Raw genomic sequence first — 19,038 nt, forward strand, 5'->3', positions numbered from 1 at the left:
TACTAAGAATAAAGGAGTAGCGGTACTGATTCATAAGAAACTTAAAATAGAAGAAGTGGGGGAAATGGTGGATAGGGACGGTAGATATGTGCTAGTAAATTTTAAAATAGAAGGCAAAAAGTTTACAATAGTAAATATTTACGCCCCAAATAAAGGCCAAAAGAAATTTCTAAGCAGAACATTAAAAAAATTAATCAATTCGCGGAGGGAGAAATTATTATAGTAGAAGACTTAAACATAGATATAACAAAAGACAAATCAATAAGGCTGGGAAATTGGGGTCTGACAGAAGTACACGATCTGATGGGGTACCAGCCCAAGCCCACACATATATCCAGTAGATATAAAATGGCATCATGTATAGATTATATAATTGTAGAAAAGAATACTAATATGACTGTCAAAGGAATCACGATTCATCCAATCTGGATATCTGACCATGCCCCAATAAGTGTTGAAGTAGAACTAAATCAACAACCAACAAAAAGAACCTGGAGTTATAACAATTTATTAATGGCTACAGAAAGAGATAGACTATATATGACTGAGCAAATAAGGCTGTATTTTGAGGAAAATAGAGAAACTGTTCCCACTAATACCCTATGGGACGCTGCAAAGGCAGTCATAAGGGGGCATTGTATAAAGAAAGAGAAGAATATAAAGGAAGAATGGCACTCAAGAAGACAAGCCAAAATCCATGAATCGGAGCAGTTACAGAGTAAATTAATGTATAAATATAACCACACGCTACAGAATCAGGTATTAGTAATTAAAAAGCAATTGGAGGCTGTGACGACCTCTTATCGGAAAAAAGCAAGAATAAAACTAAAACTGTTGAGAGAACATAAAAAGAGAGCTGGACTAAGTCTCCCGGACTGGGATCTGTACTATCAGGCAGCAGCACTGGGCTGGATAAAAGATTGGGCCCTAATGGAAGATAAAAAGGTATTAAAGCTTGAAGGTCATGACCTACCCATGGGCTGGCATGCCTATATGTGGTATAATATAGATAAGCCACAAAAGACCTTCACAAATCACACAATAAGGGGGCCCTTGATGCAAGTTTGGAGACAAATAAAAGGGAAAAATTACGTGAAAATACCTAAGTGGATCTCTCCTATAGAAGCATTTGTGATGCCAACGTTAATGACGGAAGGAAAGACCATACCATATAAGAATCTATTAGGTGATCAGAATGAACTTAAAAGTTGGGAAACACTACAAGAAATGCATGTAAACCTTTCAATTTGGGAAAAGAATCAATTAATCTCAAGATATACAAGAGATAAAAAAACTGGATTTTACGACACAGATATACAATTAGATAAACTTTGGTTGCGGGAGACAGAAAAACAGATCGGGAAAATTTATAAATTTCTACTAGAAGAAGAGCTAACAGCTGAATGGGAGAAACCATTTATGATTAAATGGGAAAGAGATCTGGGGCGTAAGCTTCAGAGAGAAGAATGGGAAAAATCTTGGAAATCAATCAAATTATTAAGATCAATACCTTATAAAGAGAACATAATAAAAATGAATTATAGGTGGCACTGGACGCCAGATAGGTTGCAAAAATGTTACGCAACCGCATCTGGAAACTGTTGGAGGTGCAAAAATAACAAAGGAACACACCTACATATTTGGTGGAATTGTGATAAAATCCAAAGATTCTGGAAAACCACTAGACAGTTGATAAAGGATATCACAAAAATAGATTTACCTTTACACCCAGAAATCTTTCTATTAAACATTATACCTAATGGCATTAAATACAACGAAAAATGTGTTATTACATATCTAATAACAATGGCAAGAATATGTATCGCGAAAAACTGGAAATCAGATATTATACCAACTAGGGATGAAATGACTGATAAACTTTTTGAGATAATAGAAATGGATAAGTTGAACATGTTGATGGCTGGAAAACTAGAAGATAAATTTAATCAGAAATGGCACAAAGCCATAATGTGGTTTGAGATAAACTTGTAAACCCCCAAATGTAAATCTATATTAAGTGGAAATGAATGTATGATGGAAAACTGAAAATAAATATTTTTTTTTTAAAAAAAAGAAGCTATAAAAGAAGTAAAAATTATACTTGAGGATTTTGAATGCTGTTCAGGTTTAAGGGTTAACATGGCTAAATCAGAAATTATGTATCTTAATGTGAGTAGAGAGGGGGGGAAAGAAATAAACAAAATTACAAGCATGGGAATGGGCACTAAAAACTCAAATATTTAGGTATAGTATTACAAAAGAATATTGATAGAATTTCGGAGCTTAACTACAGCAGGATATGGAAGAAAATTGAAAAGGAAATGGGGAAGTGGACAAATAAAACCTTAGGCATATCCACTAGAATTAGGAGTGTTAAAATGTTTTGGATACCAAAATTAATATACCTATTTCAAATGATATCTCACTAGGGGCTAATATTAATAGACTAGAACAATGGAATAGGAAGATTAGAGAGTGGATATTTGGCAGCAAAAAATGTGGAACCCAAAAAAGGCTGGTATATAGTCACAAAGTGGAGTTGGGTTGGGGAATCCCTGAGTTGAAGAGCTATTATGAAGCTTTCCAAGTTAAGCAGTTATTAGAGATAGGTGAAGGTAATGAGCAGAAATGGGTCAGATTTGAAAATGAGATCAATAACAACATAGGACGCTTTGGGATTTTCTCTAAAGTTACTAAAAAAGATCTTAAATCAATTAAAGAAATTCAGCACTAGAAACCTGGAGTAAATACTTAGAGATAAGCGTTGTAGCAGCAAAGAAGCACAGAAGGAATGCAAAGGCAATTAGAAGACAACAAACCTCCCCCCCCCCATGGCAGCAGAGCTGACAGAGACAAGCGAGCGGGGGAGGGGAGGAGCCCTCCCATACGCGTAACTAAAGCAGCGATTCCCCGAGGGGGGGCTGAAGCATAAACGTTGAAATAAGTTTTGAGAGACTTACCAGAGCGTAGAAAAGCGCTTGGGCGAATTTCAGAGACTTTAGCATGTTCTAAAGTAAAGTAAATAATCCACAATCATGGTGGTGGTGGGGAATTGAGAAAGGCAAGCAAAATTGAAACTAATGGGGAGCGGGAGTCCTTGGATGGAAGATTCTACAGAGCTTTCCAAAGTCTTAGCAGACACCATGCACCCTCTACTGGACCAGATGACAAATGTCAATCAGCAGCTGACAATTTTAAACAAGAACCTTGTAGATCAGCAGCTCCAACTGGCTGAAACCACAAAAAAGATGGAGCAAACAGCTGAGAAAGTGAAGGAAATAGACGATAAGACTATAAGAGTTAAGAAAAAGGTTCAAATGCTGGAAAAGAAACAATCCTCAGATGAACTTCAACTTTTGCAGCTGCAAATGGAGAAAGCCAACCTAGTCCTCCGATTCCAAGGGGTCCCTGAGACGAAAGACAAGAATCTAAAACAACTCCTGAGTGAAGCATTAGCTCCAGTTACAGATTTAAAAGCAGAATATCTTGTAAGCAAAATGGATGTGGTTTACAGAACCTACCCTGTCTACATCAAGAAAAATAATCTGCCTGGAGAGATTGTGGTTAGATTTTCGAAGAGACATGTGAGGGACTTCATCTTGAAAGCAACTACAGGATCACCTTTAAAAATGGGAGAAAATACCATCAGAATTTAAAAGATATCCCATTTGAAATAAGGAAGAAGAGGAAGAAGTATAAAGACTTAATATTGTTTTTGCAAACAAACAGTATTGCCTACAGATGGTTGACCCCCGAGGGCATCACCTTCAAAATACAGGATAAAAAAAAGAAAAGATTGACTCTGTTTTTAAAGTGTGAGAGTTCCTGAGACGGCAACTGGGAGAGCCGGGAGAGGACGCTGGGGAGGAAGACGATAGTAAATTCAGTGACGGAAAGGACTCTGTGACTTCCAGAGAGGACTTTGCTTCTGAAAAAGGGGCAGCCGCCCCCAAACGAGAATACCAACTGATGATAGGAAAGGATAAAGATAAATAAAGGCTGAAGGACTCTGAATTGTGCCTAAAAACATCTATTTTTGATGATGCTCTGGGAATGTTCTTAAAACAATTAAAAGTATGGCTAAAAAGATAATATGTTAGCATGTATAACCATGTTCTATGTAACGTAAGCATTTTAGATTATACTGATAGAAGCGATTGTAATGATCTCCTATACTTGGGGTTTTAGTTATTAGTGGTTTTCTTTTCTTTCTTTCTTTTTCCTCTCCCTATTATTTCATTGTATTTTGTAGTTTATAGAAAATGCAATTAAAAAAAACCCTCGGGGTTTTTTTAAAAATCATGTTTTATTGTTAATGATATAAAATTCCTTGACAATAGGTGATAATAGAATTCCAGCAATATATGTGGTCTGTTTCCCAGTAACTTTTTTTAAAAATATTTTTTTATTGATTCAATAAGGCATTTAATTGCTCTTGTAAAATCTGGATTTCTTTAATTATTTTTTTCTTTCCCGTTTTTTTCTTTAGTTCTTTTTCCTTTAATCGTATTTTTTCAACTATATTATTCTGGTGCTCCATTTTTTCCTTTTTATCTTTACAGTTCAATGATATTAATAGACCTCTCATTACCGCTTTGTAGGCATCCCATACTGTTTGTATTTGTGTTCCTTTATTTAAGTTCATTTGAAAAAAAAGTTTGGTTTCCTTACTTATGGTATCCATAACAACTTGCTGGTCCAATAAATCTTCATTCAATCTCCATCTAAATTTTCTTTTCCCTTCTTTCGATATCCACAAAATTGGATTGTGATCTGAGTTTATCTTTGGCATAATTTCCACTTTTTGTGTTTTTAAGGCAATATCTCTAGTCACCCATATCATGTCAATTCTTGAAAAAAAATCATGTCTATTTGAATAAAAAGCGTAGTCTTTAGCTGTAGGATTCCATTTTCTCCATAAATCCTCCAAATTTCTTGTTTGGCCAAATCAAATAACACTTTTGGTAACTTTCCTATTTTCTCATCAGATTTCTTATTTACGGTCTAATTTATTATTAATCGTACCATTAAAGTCTCCTACTATAATAGTCTGTTCATAGTTCAACTGGTTCAGTTCTCGCGTCAAGTCCTTGAAAAATTTCTCTTTTGCACCATTTGGTGCATAAATATTGACAATCAGCGTTTTCTTTTGATGCATAGTCATTTCTACAGCAATATATCATCCTTCTCCATCTTTAAAAATTTCTTTAGGTTCAAATTCCTTTTTAATATATATAACTGTTCCTCTGTTCTTTTTTGATGTCAATGAATAAAATTCTTCTCCCAATTGTTTTGAAATCAAATATTTAAAATCTTGTTTTTTAATATGAGTTTCTTGCAAACAAATTATATTACATTTTTGTTTTCCAAGCCAATGTTTAACTATTTTTCTTTTGTTAGGTGAATTGAGTCCATTTACATTCCATGATATTAATTTGTAATCCATAGTGTCATATTTTTACTTTTCTCCAAAGTCTTTGGAGTTATCAGCTATAAAGCTAATCATTTGTTCCATAGTCTTGATTGTATATCTTTCACTTTGAAAGTTAAAACTTACTCCTTGTGGTATTTCCCATCTATATCTTATGTTCAGTTGTCTCGATTTGTCCGTTAATTTCCTGTATTTTTTTCTGTCCTGAATAATTGTCCTGGGCAACTCTTTCATATTTATTATCTTTTTTCCATCTATTTCCAATGGTTCGTTAAATTGCTTCCTAAATATATATTCCTCCATCCTTTTCGTTAGTAACTGCACAATCACATCCCTTGGCAGGTTCTTCTTTTGAGCATAGGCTGAATTTACTCTGTAAATCAAGTCAAAATTATGTTTTATGTCATCTGCCTCTTCCTGTAAATATACTGCAAAAGCCTCAATTACCAAGGTAAATTCAGTATCAGAATCCTATACTTTTTTGGTGTAAGGATAATTTGTCTTCTCATGCCCCAAACAAAAGCACCACAGACAAGCCAATGTCTTTAGCTGTGATTTACTAACTGATACTGATCTGGGTCATAATACCACCCCCCCAAGTGTGAGCGCCTTACCTACAGAGCTGCCTGAGGCATGCTCTTGTGATGAGCCACCCTGCTGTGGCTCCCAGCATGAAGCGGTGTGAACTCTCCTAGCCTGCATAGGAGCGGAGACACCGCCATCCTCCCCCCACCCCATGCTGGAAAGCCCCAGCAAGGAACCTTCACCATGTGGGTAACATTGCAAAGGCACCCCCGGGGATGGGAAGGCACCCCCCCAAAAGCTGCCTGATGATGCCCCAAAGGTGAGACTTGAAAGCCACTCAACCTGTGAAACCTGCCCAAATACTCCATGAAGCTGCACTGAAGCCAACAGGTGAGCTCCCACAGGGGGCTGAGCAGCCAGACCAGGGTCCCCTGGTGGCAGCCGTTCCTTCCTGACTGCCCCAATCGAGCCAAGGCTGAGAGAAGGGCCAAGCAGGTAGTCCCACTCCCATGTCCATCACAGCAGGTCCAACAGCAGAGTCACCTTCCCCTGGCGTGAGACTGACTTCCACAGCTTTCTCCAGAACCTGCACAGTGGCCACAACTTGTGTTTCCGGAATTAACATCTTTGTTTTGATGGGCAAATTGCAACTGAATTTGTAAGGTCCAGAGGCTAGTTCATGAAAGATACTGGACCCTCCCCAATAGCTAGGTAAGGTATTTGTCCTCTTCCCCTGACTGTCTAGAGTGCTAAAAACATCAGACTGGATCCAGGCTAAAATTTCCACTGATGGAAGGGCACTTTCACTAACAAAACAGAACTTTCCTTCCTCCCACCTCCGACTGCAGCCTGTGGATCTCCTCAAAACGCTGTTCCTGGGGGAAAGGGGAATCCTCAGCAGGAGGGGATTATTAGGAAGGGAACTGAAAACAAATCAGCCAGTATCATAATGCCCCTGTATAAATCGATGGTGCAACCTCATTTGGAGTACTGTATACAGTTCTGGTCACCACACCTCAAAAAGGATATTATAGCATTGGAAAAAGTGCAGAAAAGGGCAACTAGAATGATAAAAGCGTTCGAACACATTCCCTATGAAGAAAGATTAAAACACTTGGGACTCTTTAGCCTGGAGAAACGGTGGCTGAGGGGTGACATGATCGAGGTTCATAAGATTATGCATGGGATAGAGCAGGTAGAGAAAGAAGTACTTTTCTCCATTTCTCACAATACAAGAACTTGTGGCCACTCAATGAAATTGCTGAGCAGTGGGGTTATAACAGATAAAAGGAAGTACATGGAATTCACTGCCACAGGAGGTGACAGCAGCTACAAGCATGGACAGCTTCAAGCGGGAATTAGATAAGCATATGGAACAGAGTTCCATCAGTGGCTATTAGCCACAAGGTATAGATAGGAACTCTCAGGCTGGGGCAAGTGATGCTCTGTATTCTTGGTGCTTGGGGGAGGCAACAGTGGGAGGGTTTCTGGTGTCCTGGCACCACTGCTGGACCTCCTGATGGCACCTGGTATTTTTGGCCACTGTGTGACAGAGTGTTGGACTAGATGGGCCATTGGCCCGATCCAACATTCGGCTTCTCTTATGTTTTTATGAGGGGCAAATCGGGGTAACAAGAGGAAGGGGGAATGGGTGGCAAGTACTCTCCCCCTTCTGTTAGTTTTAACTTCAGTTTGGACACAACCGTTTAAACAGGAACAAAATAGCCTGCCTGTCCCAGGTGTTGGTATAGACAACATCCCAAAGCGGTGCAGGATACTGGCAAAACAATGGTCTGGACGAACCGTTGGCTTGGCACAGAATGGCTGTCCCCATTATTAAGAAATTAAAAGGGCCACTGTCCCCATTATGTGCTGGTAAAACATTCCCCCCCCCTTTCCGCGGAGGACACAAGAATTTGTTATTCCAGAGCAGTTCTTGAAGTAATAATAAAGTCTAGCCCTGAAGGCCAGATGTTAGTAAGGGGAAACCTTTTGTGATACCAGGAAGTCCATGTGTTGCCTTCACAGTCCTGTTTATGGAAGTTAAGGTATTAAGGGACAGGAATATGACCATTTGCTTGTTAGAATATGGTTATAGGTGCTCTGAAAATCTTTGCTTTGTTTCCTTTTAAAAACATCTTCTGAAAGGTGTCAACAATATGGGGCTTTAAGTACAGTTAAGGTCCTACCTTTGAAAGGAATAGGCTTTAAGTACAGGAAGCAAGAAGGGAAGCCACAGTTAAGGTCCTACCTTTGAAAGGAATATTTTGGGAATTAAATGCACACAGCTTGGCCAAACAGAGGCTGAAGAGGGAGTGTGGAGAATGGCAAATATTTTAAAAGGATAAAAACATCAAAGTGGGGAGATGAATTATTTAGAGTGGTTCAAGGGAGCTTATGTCGGAGAAAAATTAAGGAAAATGAAATGGAGGCCAAATAAGAGCTGCAGTGGCGGCAGCTATGTGGTGGAACTGTCTCCCAAAGGAAGCGACAAAAACCCTGCTGTCATTTGAAGCAGCTGGAATGAAGCAAGGAACCACACAGATCATCAGCCGAGGGTTCAATGCTGTGGGGAGCAGGTTTTTCCCTGCACATGCACCATGGGGAATGGTGCAGGAGCAAACCTGCATTCATATCGATGGCTGGTGAGAGACAGGGATGCCATCCTCCAGGTGAGACCTGGGGATCCCCTGGAATTATAGCTAATCTCCAGGCTACAGAGGTCAGTTCCCCTGGAGAAAATGGATGCTTTGGAGGGTGGACTCTGTGGCATTGTGCCCCACTGAGGTCCCTGTCCTCCCCAGGCTCCGTCCCCAAATCTCCAAGAGTTTCCCAGCCTGGATCTGGCAACCCTGCCCCCTCATCCCCCGCTGGTAGCCAGCGGGGACCTGGCAGCCTAACCATGACCTTTTTATGTTCAGTGACTCTTCGACAGGCCAATTATGCCCTCCAAAAGGGCCTTTTCCATTTCAAAGCAAGGTTGAAACCATCTCTTCCCATTCAACCTGCAGACATTTCCACAGCCCAGCACAATGCTGAGGCAGCTGTTTCTTTAAACCAGGGCACCAGATGACAATCTTAATATGTATTATGAAATCTCAACCTACAAGGGAAAGAACATTGTGACTTAATGCTGCCAGATTATATGACGGTTGAGCTTTGATATGACATTTATCTTCAGGAGTGAGTAGACTGATAAATCCCAAGTGGCATAGCCACTAGTGAGTAACAAGTGTTTACTCATGAGTGATGATAAATGTCATCTCAAGACCATGCTGCCTTCTGTGCATGTCCAAGATGAGTGGTTTATTTATGGCTCTGGCTAGGGTTTCCTTTCTTAATCCTATGAGCGGGTAAAAAAGAACACATTGCAAATATATTTTCAGAGCAGCTCTTCTTCGGATTTGTTTCTCAGTAGCACATTGTGTGTGTGTGTGTGTGTGTGTGTGTGTGTGTGTGAGAGAGAGAGAGAGAGAGAGAGAGATGGAAGACAGACTTTTTAACCTGGTGTGCTTATTGAAACATTGCAGAGGTAAGAAATGGCTTCTAATTTACTCCAAGCTGATTGCAATTTATATCCACTGGAGGTATGTGTGTGCATGTGTTATATTCATTGGGGTATACCTAGAGATGCCAGCGCCCAGGCGGGAGCCAGGGATCTCCTGGAATTACACATCTCCAGACTACAGAGATCAGTTCCCTTGGAGGAAAGGAATGTTTTGGAGGGTGAAGTCTATGGCACTGTATCCCACTGAAGTACCTGTCCTCCCCAGGCTCCACTCTGAAATTTCCAGGAGTTTCCCAAGCTGGATCTGGAAACCCAAATCCCTCCATCTCCCGCCAGTGGCCGGGGGGACCTGGCAACCCTGACCAATTTCACACAAGAGATGTGCCGCGGTCGTGCCTCCCTTTGCCCTGCTTCTATTGGACAATTTCCCACTTGAAGCCGCACGGCCCCATTTTGACCCGCGGCTTTGCCCGATTTTCCCCGCGGTTTCGTGGTCCTCAAAAAACAGGAGCACGAAACCGCGGGGAAAATCGGGCGAAGCTGCGGGTCAAAATTCGGCTGCTCGGCTTCGAGTGGGAAATTGACCAACAGAAGCAGGGCAAAGGGAGGCGCAACCGCAGTGCAGCTCTTGTGTGCAGCCCTATGTATACTACTCAACCTGCCCTGGGAATAAAATTCAGGGTGGTTTTAGAAACTGGGCCCAGGTGGGGCCTGGAGGTCTCCCAAAATCACACCAGACTCCAAAGATCAGTTTCCCTGGAGGAAATGGTAGCTTCAGGGAGGACAGACTCTGCAGCCTGCTATAGATTCTAGGCGAAAATACCTCCCACAGTTCCCACTTCCGTCTGCACACATTCCAAATCTTCAAGGGTTTCTCAGGCTGTAGCTGGCAACCTTAGGGCTTAGCCTACCTGGTCATTACCTTGGGGTCTTTTTACAACTTCCCCCCTGTGTTACGTTAACTTAAACTTATAGAAATATTTAGAGATCTACATTTCAGGTTTAAATTTTCTTTTTATTGTAATCAACAGGTTATATTGAGGCCCGGTCCCCTGCCCCTGAGGCCTCCTCCAGCCATGGTCCTCCACAGTCTAGGGTTGCCAGCTCTGGGTCAGGAAATACCTAGAGATTTTGGGAGTGGAGCCTGAGGAGGGTGGGGTTTGGGGAGGGGGGAGAGCTCATCCGGGTACAGTGGCATAGAGTCCACCCTCCAAAGCAGCCATTTTCTCCAGGGGAACTGATCTTCGCCGTCTGGCGACTGATTGTAATACCAGGAGATCTCCAGTCTCCACCTGGTGGTTGGCAAGCCTGCCTCCAGCCCCAAACCCATTCTTCCCCAGCTGGCAGATTTGGCAGTGGTGGCTGCCAGAGGCAGAGGGAGGCAACATGGTTGACGGAGAGTCACAGTATGTCTCTGGCCTAGGCCTGTCACCTTCAGCTGCTCTGCCTTCCTGCTTTGGACACTCACCACTCATCCTCTAGGTCAGGGGTGTCAAACATACGGCCCGGGGGCCAGATCAGCCCGCCCCCGGAGGGCTTCTATCAGACCCACAATGGAACTGGCTGTCTTCTTCTTCTTCTTCTTCTTCTTCTTCTTCTTCTTCTTCTTCTTCTTCTTCTTCTTCTTCTTCTTCTTCTTCTTTCAGTTCTGCTGCTGCTGCTGTGTTTTTCAGGAGTTGGAAAAGTGCGCTTTCATCTACTCTTCATATGTTTGAGGACTGCACTAAACTACTGAAAACAGATGCTGGAGCAGGAGTCCTGGTGAGTTTTGGCAGAAATTCAGCCTCGTGCCTTCCTGTCCTCTTTGGAACATGATCTGCTTTTTCTTCATTGAGCTGAGATTCTTTTTTTCTTTTTCCTTCCTACAAAATAAAGGTGGTGGAAGAGAACAAAGACAAAAAGTAATACGTGAGCATTTGCTGTCTTCAGCCACAGATTTTATTTATTTAGGCTTTTATCTCCCACTTTTCTTGAAATCAATCAATTAAAAAGAATCATAAGCACGTAAAAACGTCCTTGCAATAAAAATCTTTGTCTCTTAGTCCTGGTTGGAATTGGGCTCCCACACATATATGGATCTTGGAATGAACTTCACCTTTTTACATTGTTTAGTCATAGCCTGTATCCAAGGTTTCTGGTTGCTGCTCATGCCCCTGCTTCTTGGAACCAAAAGATCAGAGCAACCAAGGCCATTCCAAATTAGGGATAGCCACAAACTGGGAAAATGTGGTTCAGTTTGTGGCATGCCTGGTTCGTGAACCACAAACTGTCACGAACGTTTAGCAGCCAAATGAACTGATTCGGCTTGTGAGGTTCGTGACCTGGTAGAGCAGGTCCTGTGCAAGCTAGAGACACCAAACTCACAGGGGATTGCCAGCTGACTCTCCTCTACCTGCTGTCCAATTTTGATGAGTATTGGATTTATGGGGTCCAAGTTATGGCCCCCAAAGAAGATGCCCCCCGAAAAGTGCTTTCTGGGGAAATGACAGTACAAGTTTAGGAGACTCAGGAGTATATAGAACAGATCCTGTGCAAGCTAGAGATACCAAACTTGGAGGGCATGTAGAGCAGTTCCCTTGTGGGTTTGGTATCTCTAGTGTGCACAGGATCTGTTCTATACACTTTGTCTGTCAAAATGATCGCCTGTCATTTTGACAGGCACAGGTTCAGGGATTTCAGGTGTGTATAGAACGGTTCCTGTGCAAGCTAGAGAAATCAAAATCACAGGGGACCTCCCCCAGATGCTCCTCTACATGGCCTGCCCTGTTGGAAAAGGTAATTTCTGGTGTACAAAGAAGAAGAGAAGAACACCCTGAAGGCTCAAAAAAGCAGGAAGACAATCAGGATAGTGAGGTCAGCACCTTCTCTCCTGTTAAGTGTCATTCCTTGTCTGTCTCCAGATTGCTACTCTTAGGGCAATTTCCCCTTCTTCTCAGAAGGCCACACTCAGTCTTACCCTCTCTCTCAGCTAGAGATGTAGATAGGAACCTATCTTTGTCTCTCCTCTTTCCTATCAAGTATTTTAATTCCTAAATAAACCTTTATCTACTCTTTACTCAGGCTGTGCACCATGACTGTGTTAACTGCTCTGCCAACATGCCCCATGCATTGCTTTGAAGTTTTATAAACATAAAGATTGAGCAGAGACAGTCTGTCTGGAAATGTATCTCTTCACCAACCTGCACAAACCTCCAGGAACAGTTTGAAAGTTCGTGGAAGGTTTGTGCCGGTTGACCTGCCATGAACTTGACTGCACGAACTACGAACCGGCCAAACTTAATTACGAACTTAGTTTGTGAGCCAGTTCGTGCCTAACCCTATTCCAAACATGTGGGTAAGGGAATGGCATTGCAGCCGCCATTCCAACTGCCCAGCCAATGGCTGAAAGAAGAGGGGAAGCTGGCCTTGTGCAACCCATCTGTCTGAACATCCACAGCTGCTCTGATTCAGTCTGCAGAGCATACACCTTTACTAATAGTTGCTGCATTCACAGCTGCCTCCAGGAGTCAAACAGCAGCTACCATCTGTGAAGAAAGAAACACATGAAGAAGAGAAGAAAGAAGGTCTGCTGAGCATCAGCAGAAGACTCCTCTCGGGGATTCATTTGTAGTAAAAACATTTTTGGTATTATTTATTGTAAGCTGGTTTGACTCTGAGAAATACAGGTTAGAAAGGTTCTCAGTAGAAATATACTGTTTTCTTGCATGTCTGAAATGTGACGATTGCTGACCTTCGCGCAGGAGTGCAGAGGATGGGGCCAGGTGAATTGTGTGCCTGTAAACAGGTTTGTGCCCTCACCTGCATAGGCCAGGCTAGCCCAGTCTCATCAGATATCAATAGCTAAGTGGGGTTGGCCCTGGTCAATATTTGGAAGGGAGACCACCAAGGAATACGAGGGTCATGACAGGGAGGCAGGCAATGGCAAACTACCTATGAATGTCTCTTGCCTTGAAAACCGCATGGGGTCGCCATTAGTCAGCTGGGACTTGACGGCAAAAAAAAAAAGTTTGTAATTCTGAACCTTTTCCCAAGTGAATGTTGACAATGATATTTAGGAGACTGACAATTATTCACAGTGTATCTCTGGGCTAGGGAAGGGGGCGTGGCTCAGTGGTAGAACATCTGTTTTGCATGCATGTAGCAGGTGTCATGAAAGACCTTGACCTGAGATCCCAGAGAGCTGCTGCTGGTCAGAGTAAACTGTACAGACCTTGATGGACTGATGGTCTGACTTAGCAGAAGGCAGCTTCTTGATAGAGCCGTGGCTCAATGGTAGAGCATCTGCCTTGCTTGCAGAAGGTTTCCGGTTCAATCCCTGGCACCTCCGGTTAAAAGAATGGGGTAGGAGATGATGGGAAAGGCCTTTCCATGAGACCCTGGAGAGCTGCTGCCAGTCTGAGTAGTCAATACTGACCTTAATTGGATCTGGTGGTGGAAAGTGCTGTCAAGTCGCAGCTGACGTATGGGGATTCCTGGTGGGGTTTTCAAGGCAAGAGACGCTCAGAGGCGGTTTGCCATGACCCCAGTATTCCATGGAGTCTCCCATCCACATACTAGCCAGCCCTGCTTAGCTTCTGAGATCTGTCGAGATTGAACTAGCCTAGGCTATCCAGGTCGGGTCTGATAGGGTCTGACTTGATGTTTATTTATTTAAAACATTTGCAACATTTATTTTTAAAACATTTGCAATATGATAACCACCTTCAAGTGCTTGAAGGGCTGTTATATAGAGGATGGGGCAAAGTTGTTTTCTGTTGTCCCAGAAGGTCGGACCAGAACCAATGGGTTGAAATTAAATCAAAAGAGAAGGAGGGCAGGAAGGGTTGCATCAGTGCTTAGTTCTCATGACCCTTTCTTACATGCCCAGGGAACATTGGGGTCCGGAAGCAATTTTTTCCAGGCCAATTTGGCCAGGGATCCTGGGGTGTTTTGGGTCCCCCCCCTTTCTGGGCATAGAGCAGTGGTCACTGGAGGTGTGGAGGGGAGGTATTTGTTAATTTCCTGCATTGTGCAGGGGGTTGGACTAGATGACCCTGGATGTCCCTTACAACCCTATGATTCTGTGATCCTCCTTTCCATCCAGTTAGGGCCCTCAAGGCGGTGAACACTTAAAAAGACAATGCAAATCAACTTTATAAAGTGTAAGGCAGGTTCATGCATTCACTCACAGCATTTGTCTGGAGTTGTTGTTTGCACTTTACATGTTTATAACAAAAGAGGGCTTCAAAACATAGCCGAATATTTCCAGTTATTCTTTGCACTTCTATAACCCTTTCGTTGGAGTTAAGCAGCGGCCACAATGCAGAAACCGCGACTGTGCAAATGCTCAAGCCATGCCCTCGTGGTTTGTTGCAACGTTGCTCTGTGGCCCACCAACAACAACTTTTTCAGTAATAACTATTTTTGCTTTTTACAGATAAAGCCTATTTTCTCTTTTTCACCGTAACCTTTGAAAGAACAGCAACTTGCTTTTGCCTGCAATTTAGAATCAGTTAGGTTTGTTCCTGGACAGAAGGGCTTTTTCCCCCCTTGATGCAAATTGACTGAGACAGCTCATAATAACATGGCTTGGTGTTTTTCAGGCACAGAAGGAAAAGCACCAACAATGCAAGCCAGCAAACGCCCTGGAGGCTTTGGTGTGCAGGTCTTTGCAAATCAGAAAAACAAGCCGAATGATCCCGGAGGTGGTTCTTTCAGGTGAAAGCCAAGGAAAAGGAAGGAGGGTGTTTGCAATAAAGAAAAAGGGGGCATTAGCCACCCCTGTTTTAAACACATTTGACACCAGAGGGCAGTATTTTACAAGGATCGTGAGATTTTAAATCCCCCCCCCCCAAATACAAGATCTTACATTCAGAATTTCTTGAGTGAAATGTCGTTCATGGAACTGGAATGATTTTTCTTGGCACCAGTTTTCATGCAGATCGCAGAGATGAGAGGGGAGAATACAGCAGTCTTTGCTAGACCTGCACTTTGTAGCTTTCAGAGAAGATGGACCCGTCGGTTGAAAAGATTTTTCATAACCATAGTTTTTGAGAAAAACTGGTCAAGACTATATAAATGGATTGAGGATTATCTTGCAAAGCGTGCATTATAATATTTTAAACATAAGCTGTACTTGTTAAATGGTTAAACTGATCTAGGTGCATAACAGAATGATTCTACCCATGCAAAATTTAAGTAGTTACATTTAGTACAGACTCCATATTTGTTGTATGTTAGTCTTTGTTTGTAGTTCTTGTCTTCTTTTCTTTCACTCTTAAAAAACTAATAAAAATTTTCTTTAAAAAAAGATTTTTCATAACCATATCGGCATCCATAACCATTGGTATGGAATTGGATTCAAAGTTGAGAAGAAGCGTGAGAGGCAGGCTTTTGGGGAGACCATTCCACCAAGACCTTTCTCTGAACAAGGCCCACAATGAATTGAGCAGGGTCCACCAGTTTGGTGTAGTGGTTAAGAGCGGCGGACTCTAATCTGGAGAACTGGGTTTGATTCCCTACTCCTCCACATGCAGCTGCTTGTGTGTCCTTGGGTCAGTCACAAGTTCTTTCAGAGCTGTTCTCTCAAGAACAGTCCTCGCAAGAGCTCTCTCAGCCCCACCTACCTCACAGGGTGTCTGTTGTGGGGAGGGGAAGGGAAAGGAGATTGTAAGCCGCTCTGAAACTCTGAGTGAAGAATGGGGGTATAAATCCAATCTCTTCTTCCTCCTCCTCCTCCTCCTCTGCTTCTGCTTCCCCCATTCTTTTTTTTGACTCTGTTGGATTTGAACACAGAGACATTTCCGAAAGGTACCTCCCAATGTTTTCTACACTGTTGCTGATAGCAAAAGCATGGCCCAGCATAGAGCATTGGGCGGGGGGCACACCAATCAGGTGGGGTATCATGAAGGTGGGTGAAAACTAAGATATTGCTTTGGCCTGTTTGGGTCTTCACATGATCAGTGGGATCTGTGTGTGCAGAGAGCAGGCACTGGGGTACCTTGTTTTTAATTTTTTGCCTGGATTGGGAACAGGAAGTGATGTAATGTCCATCAGCCCTCCATTCAGAAGTGACATCACATCCTCCATGGCAGTCTGGGAGTTTCTCTGATCTCTGTGGTAAAGACTGGAGGATCTCCTAGAGGATCACCCAGAAGTGATATCGCATTCCCCTGAAACTTCACCCTCCCCAGGCTGCAACCAAAGCATGCCAGAATTTGCTGGTGCAGGGTTAGCAATGCTAACGAAGAGGCAGCAAAGGATATGTGGTTGGAAGTACAGCAAAGGAGAGACTGGGAGAGTTGGCCAGTGTAGAAATAGCCAGGCCATCCACCTCTCAGGAACTGCTTTCTGTGGTCTTCTCTCCCGTACTCGCTAGTCTTATGGGCTCCAGCATTCCTGTATCCTGGTCCAAAGACTTCCTGCCCCGCCCAGTGTAGCTGGGAACCTCGGTCCTTAAGGCCTGTGTTCTGCCATTGAATTGTGGCCTCCAGTTGTGCCTTCCCAGGCGGGTGAACAAAGGTCTAGAGATCTTTTCATGGATCTGACAGGCAAATGTTTGAAGAATGGGAGAGAACACAAGGATTGTGGCTACTCATGCCGTTGTGGGAAGTGAGGCTATTTTTTCTGGAGGAATTTGACCCGCAGTTGTGCGATCACACCTCCCTTTGAAGCTGTGGGTGCAGGCCATCAGTGCGTGGTCAGACATAACTGCGGGTGAGGGTTTTTTTTGTGTGTGCCGTTCTCTCGCCCCCATAAGTTTAACCAAGGGATCGATGTATCGCACCTCCACACCGAGGGCTCCCTATGGAGTTTGCGATGATGCGCATACTGCGAAGAGGGGAAAAACAATGGCACAGAGTCAGGTTGGCCTGATCAGACCATCCCGATGCGATGAGAGCGCCCTGAAGCGATCAGACATGGGGAAGTCTGTCTGTGGCCCATTTCAACCTGTTAACTACCGGATTCCCCCCAGTGTCTTTTAACTCTGCTTCTGCGGTGGAGCAGAACGGGTTGCCTACGGCTGCGGGGCGCTTCCCAGAAATTGTTGTCTGATTGTGCCCTTTAAATCCGCCCGGAAGTTGCACCTATGTCGGGTGTAATTGTGCGTATGATCGCAGCCTAATGTGTATCACACATGGTCAATTTTTTTGATTAGCTGATTGTGGTTGTAATAAACTATGTATGTATGACTGGCAGCAGCTCTCCAGGGTCTCAGACTGAGGTCTTTCACATCGCCTGCTACCTGATCCTTTAAATGGAGATGCCTGGGATGGAACCTGGGACCTTCTGCATGCCAAGCAGATGCTCTAACACAGAGACATAGGACCTTCCCCCCACATAGCAGTTGTTGGGATGGATCCTGCAGATCTGTTGCACAAGTGGAGGTGCTTTCTCCTGGCCAAAGGAGCCTTTTGTGTCTCGGGAAGCCTCCTCATGGAGGAAAGCACTTCCACTTGCACATTGGAACCCTGAGGTCAATTCTGTTATCAATCATGCTACTTTTGCATTTGAGAGCCAGTTTGGTGTAGTGGTTAAGAGCTGCAGACTCTAATCTGGAGAACCGGATTTGATTCCCCACTCCTCCACATGCAGCCAACTCAGTGACCTTGGGTCAATCACAGTTCTCTCAGAGCTCTCTCTGCCCCACTTACCTCACAGGGTGTCTGTTGTGGGGAGAGGAAGGGAAGGAGATTGTAAGTCGACTCTGAGTGAAGGGTGGGGTATAAATCCAACTCTTCTTCTTCTTCCTCCTCCTCCTTTTCTTCTTCTTCCTCCTCCTCCTCTTCTTCCTTGATTTAAAACACTGACTGTAGAAGGGGCATCAGATCTATCAAGAGCAAGCTTGTAAATTCTCATTTTCCTTATGTAGCATTGTGTTCACTGGGATGCATCATCACCAATGGATGATGGTGGTGGCTGTTGTTCCCTCTCCCTGTAATCTCCTGGAGGGAGATGGGACAGAAGGGTTAAGTACTGGCAGCTGTGGCACTGTTGCCTGCTGATTGGTGCTATCCATGCACCAGTGCTCAGAAACTTATCCAAGGGAGATGTGCTTGGCCATGGGGAGCTGTGCATTGCTCTGGATACTCTGGAATACAGCCATTGCTATTGCTGCCCCGATTCTTCTATCAACATTTTATATGGCTTTAAACCACTTTGCTTTGTTTTCAGCATTTTAGAGCTGTATTTTGCTCAGCTGGGATGATATTCTGACACCCCAATTTGCTTCCCAAGGAAATCCAAGTATTTGGGACTCTATCAGCTGGACTGGGCTACGGATTGTGCAGTTCCCCCCATTCTTTCTTTGAGATGCTTAAGGTGCACATCACTCACCAAACAGCAGGCTACTTAAACTGGCAGAACCTTTTGCAGGTGGAATTAAGGAGAGCTCGCAGCCTTTTGTGTGATCTCTCTGCTGTGAGGCACGTCAGTGCTGCAATAATAGCGGCGGCATTAATCTGGAAGCACATTTGGGCTCAGGCCTCCCACAGAGTCTGGAAAGTGTCTGTTGGGTTCACTTGCACACTGTCCTAATAATGATTTTTGTGTTACTAGAACAATGTAGGCATTTATTCTTCATTAACGTGGCTTT

Source organism: Gekko japonicus, unplaced genomic scaffold, assembly GCF_001447785.1.
Source record: "Gekko japonicus isolate JY-2015 unplaced genomic scaffold, Gekko_japonicus_V1.1 scaffold711, whole genome shotgun sequence".
NCBI classification, from domain to species: domain Eukaryota; kingdom Metazoa; phylum Chordata; class Lepidosauria; order Squamata; family Gekkonidae; genus Gekko; species Gekko japonicus.